Genomic DNA, 5,054 nt, shown 5'->3' on the forward strand with positions numbered 1-5,054 from the left:
CATCCAAATATTCTCATTTCCTGCCAGCACAAAATTCAGAGTGGAAGCCAGGCTTTAAAAATTGATAAGTAATTTTTTCAACTATTTTTACATGATAGTAAGTAAAATAAGTAGCATCAATAAAAATGGATTTGTTTCCTCCTGGCAGTTTGTGCAAGGCTTCTGAGAAATGAAGTACAGAGACAAGACACACTGTGAGAAGAATATTCTATTGTGAGTAGAGTGGGCTATAGTGTCTCATTATGAAGGAGAAACTGAAATGTGAGGAACATAAATGAAATACTAAGCAAGACTGGAGTAACTACAACCAAAAAAATAGGGAAAGGGAAATTTTTACAACTGAGCATTGTAGTCTGTAGGAGGAAGTTCGTTAAAAATAACAAGAAACCATTACTGGGATTTAAATGAAGATCGTGAGTTCAGGGTCTGAAACTGAGGTTGGGGTGGAATCTGGGGCTGCTGAAGCTGTTGCCGCCATTGCAGCCACGCTTGGTGGTTTGCAATGTCGGGCTTTGATAACTTCAACACGGGTTTTTACCAGACAAGTTACAGAATCGATGACCAATCCCAACAGTCCTATGATTATGGAGGAAGTAGAGGACCCTATAGCAAACAGTATGGTGGCTATGACTATGCACAGCAAGGCCGATTTGTCCCTCCAGACATGATGCAGCCACAGCAGCCCTACACTGGGCAGATTTTCCAGCCAACTCAGGCATTCACTCCAACCACACCTCAGTCATTCTATGGAAACAACTTTGAGGATGAGCCGCCTTTATTAGAAGAATTAGGTATCAATTTTGACCACATCTGGCAAAAAACACTCACAGTGTTACATCCATTAAAGGTAGCAGATGGCAGCATCATGAATGAGACTGATTTGGCAGGGCCAGTGGTTTTTTGTCTTGCATTTGGAGCCACATTGTTACTGGCTGGCAAAATCCAGTTTGGCTATGTATATGGGATCAGTGCAATTGGATGTCTAGGAATGTTTTGTTTATTAAATTTAATGAGTATGACAGGTGTTTCATTTGGTTGTGTGGCAAGTGTCCTTGGATATTGTCTTCTTCCCATGATCCTACTTTCCAGCTTTGCAGTCATATTTTCTTTGCAAGGAATGGTAGGAGTCATTCTCACTTCTGGAATTATTGGATGGTGTAGTTTTTCTGCTTCCAAAATTTTTATTTCTGCATTAGCCATGGAAGGACAGCAACTACTAGTAGCATATCATTGTGCTTTGTTATATGGAGTCTTTGCCCTAATTTCTGTCTTTTGTTTTTGTTTTTTCCCTAAGTAATATATTTTTAATTGATTTTGTAAAAATATTACATTAAAAAAAATATGAGGTCCCATTCAACCCCCCCAGCCCAGCACTCCCCCCCCAGCAACCCTCACTCCCATCATCATGACACATCCATTGCACCTGGTAAGTACATCTCTGGGCATCTCTGCACCTCATGGTCATTGGTCCACATCATGGCCCATACTCTCCCACATTCCATCCAGTGAGCCCTGGGAGGATTTACAATGTCCGGTGATTGCCCCTGAAGCACTATCCAGGGCAACTCTAAGTCCCAAAGGCGCCTCCACCTCTCATCTCTTCCTGCCATTCCCCATACCTATCAGCCACCATGTCCACTTTTCCCACTCCAATGCCACCTTTTCTCTGTGGACCTTGGATTGGTTGTGTCCGTTGCACCTCTATGTCAAGAGGAGGCTCAGATTCCACATGGATATTGGATGCAATCCTCTTGCTTTCAGTTGTAGGCCCTCTAGACTCCATGGTGTGGTGGTTGTCCTTCTTCAACTCCATCTTAGCTGAGTGAGGTGAGTCCAATAAATCAGATTGTAGGAGCTGAAGTCTGTTGGGGCTCAGGGCCTGGCTATCATATTGTCAGTCCAGAGATTCAAATCCCCTAGATATATCTTAAACCCCAGCACCAACTACAATTCCAGTAAATTAGCATGAAAGTTTTGTGCAAAGAGATCCCATCTGAGTCCAGCTCCATCACGCAGAAACACCAGCTCCAAAGAAGGGCCATCTGATATGGCAGTAAACCCCATCTGCCATGACCATAGAACCCGTGGGTCTCTTTAGCCCTCAAAGGAATGAATACCAGGGGTTGTATCTACTTTATCTGTCTCCTAGACTCTGCTCAGTTGTGCTTAAGGGCAATCCTTCTGAAAGCCTCCAGATTCTTTTTTAGAGACTCATAGCCATATAAACTCATTTCTCCTTTCCATTTCCCCCCTACATTAGGTCAAACAGCATTTTAAAGTCATGTTATTATATGTAGACAGGGATATTCTGCTGATCCTCGTTGAACCTTTAATTCAAGGTCATTTTGTAGTTGCATCTTCAGCTGGTATGTGGTAGTGATCCCTCGGTGCCAGGGAGGCTCATCCCCGGGTGTCATGTCCCACGCTGGGGGGAAGGCATTGCATTTACATACTGAGTTTGGCTTTGAGACTGGCCACATTTGAGTAACATGAAGGCCGTCAGGAGGAAATTCCCAGGCACAGTGCTGCTCTAGGCCTTGTTCTTATTTCAGGCATATAGGCTCACAAGCATAGTCATTAGTATCATGCTCTCACTGTTGGACCCTCATTCCTTCCTGGTCCTTATGTTGAGTGAAGCAACCCAGGCATTGAAGGACAAATACTACATGGCCTCAATGATATGAAATAAGAAAACTGCCTCAGAGAGCTAGAGACTGAATGATAGGCTTACAGGAAATCGGGGAGGTGGAGGAAGGATGTGAGCCAACGTCTGAAGGGGTGGAATTTATGATGAGCTGGCGGTAAGTATGAACATAAAGAAGAGATAAAATGGGGGCAAGGGGTTGCCTTTGGGTGGGGCTTTGCGGGTTTGAGGGGGGCTGGGGATGGGCGGATGGGTAATATTGCCCAAAAAGTGGGGGGAGGGAGGGGTAGCATACCAACATAGGAGAGTGTCAGGTGTTCATTGAGAGTAAAATGCTGAGAAAATCGTATCAAAATATAATTAAGAGGGTTACTTGTTTAGGATGCTTGGAGGGGATGGTCTGATGCGGGACGGGCTCCTGGGAAATGTCTGAATGCTCATTTTGCCAGAGTGGGTGGTACCATTGGGTGGAGACCCAAGCAGTGAGAGTGGGGGTGGACCCACATCCTGGGGAGGACTAATGCCATCAAATAGAGGGAACTGTATCTCTCGAGAGTAAGGGTGGCTCCCAGGGCATTGGGGCAGTTGAGCAAGTTGGGCCCTGAACACTGTTGCAAGTGTCTCTGGACGTGGTTCCTCGGGAAATGGAGGTTGGCTGTCACTGTGGGCACCAAGGGGATGGGAAAATGGATGTTAAATGTGTGGAAGCAAAGTAAATGTGGGGTAAGAGAGGAGTTTCGTGAGAGTGCACAGGGATGGATATAAAACATGCAATATTACACCATAAACATATAGGGGACGACAGACTAATAATGTAAACCATAATGTAAAACATAGGATAACTAAAAATTTAGAAAACTGTATATCCTAAAGTATGGACCACAATGTAAGCGCGGATGTTGCCTTCTTTGAAAGCTATTGTCTCAGAGTCTGTACATCACTTTAAGTAAATATGATATGAATAAGTTATAAGAATATCACTGTGGAAGGGAAAAGGTTCTATGGTGGATGTGTGGGAGTACTGTATATTGTATATATGAATTGCTGTGGTCTAGGGCTCTTGTGAAGAGAAGGTCAATAATTAGGGAAAAAAGAAAAAAGAAAAAGATAGGATGTAGAATTTTTCCAAGTCAACACGTATTCTGTACCTGACCTTTAAACCCATCGCCTTATCCCATTTTGCTAGTAAGGGATCCTGACATTATGTTGGGCTTCAATTTTTGGGAGGTTTTGGATCACAGAGTGGTTTGGCAGTGGCGATGGAGGAATACTGGTATAGGACACTATTGACAGGTGATATAGGGCTGACAGGGAGCTATACAGGGCATATGTCCAGGGTGCATGGTAATGTTTGGATATACTCATAGTGGTAACAATTAAAAACTACAGCTGGGGGGGTACTGGGTTCCTGGCCGGGGGTGCTCTGTCGTGGCCCCTAGGGGAGCAGCGGCAGTCCCCCAGGTGCAACGGTAATTTCTGTCTTTTGAACTCAATTTACTTGGAATGTGAACATCAGTGGGCAAAATACACACAAATTACCTTGAACTCTTAAATTGGACTAGCAAACTGCTACAACATGACTCTTGTGCAGATTTAACGTTTGACCATTGGAGCAATGGAAGTAAATATGTATCTTTTGTTCACTTTTATAGAACTTTTGAATGCCATATTGGATTTACCTGCAGTGTGACTAGTTTTAAGTTTCATGCTTATAAAAATAAGATGTATTATTTCTTCCCTGTTTTGCAGACTTTAAAAAAGACCCTTTTTCCCTGCAAATTATATTATGATGTTTTTGACAGATTTTTAAAAAATAAAGTAGAAAACTATTCACAGAGCTAATTATCTTTCTTAAAAACAACCCAGCCATAGTAGACATAAGACTTATTATGGAAATATTTTTCCAAGGAATTAGAAAAGAAAGTTTGTCTGTGTACTTAAACCAGGTGCACTTGAAGCAAAAAAGAAAAAAAACAAAACAAAACAAAACAAAAAAACTGATGCCCATGTAGAATTTTATGAGTATGCACTTAATAAAGCTGATACGCCTTTTAAAAATCTCCTAAAATATTTGCTAAAATTGAGATACAAAAAGTTCACAGTTTGTTTTATTGTAGACATGACCAGTGAACAACTCTTGAGATATTAGCGTTAACTAAACTGTGGTGACTTGGACTGGCCACATTAATGCTCATAGTTCAGTCTCCGCATTTCCCAGGAAAAAGAAAATCACTAAACTTTTTTTTTCAAAATATTCTTTTCAGAATATTTAAAATGTCACAATTGTCAGTATTGTAGTTATCAATGTAAAGTGCGTTTGATGCTTGTTAATTAAAATGTTCCTGACTAATTTAAAATAAATAAATAAATAAATGAAGATCACAAATGTAAAGACATGTGGATGGATACA

The 5,054-nt window shown here is 41.7% G+C and overlaps 1 pseudogene; it reads left to right on the forward strand.

Annotated features, from left to right (window-relative positions):
* Window positions 1–423: 423 nt before the first annotated feature.
* On the forward strand, window positions 424–1,297 carry LOC101431091 (protein YIPF5 pseudogene; annotated as a pseudogene).
* Window positions 1,298–5,054: the final 3,757 nt, after the last annotated feature.

Source organism: Dasypus novemcinctus, chromosome 9, assembly GCF_030445035.2.
Source record: "Dasypus novemcinctus isolate mDasNov1 chromosome 9, mDasNov1.1.hap2, whole genome shotgun sequence".
Lineage (NCBI taxonomy): Eukaryota > Metazoa > Chordata > Mammalia > Cingulata > Dasypodidae > Dasypus > Dasypus novemcinctus.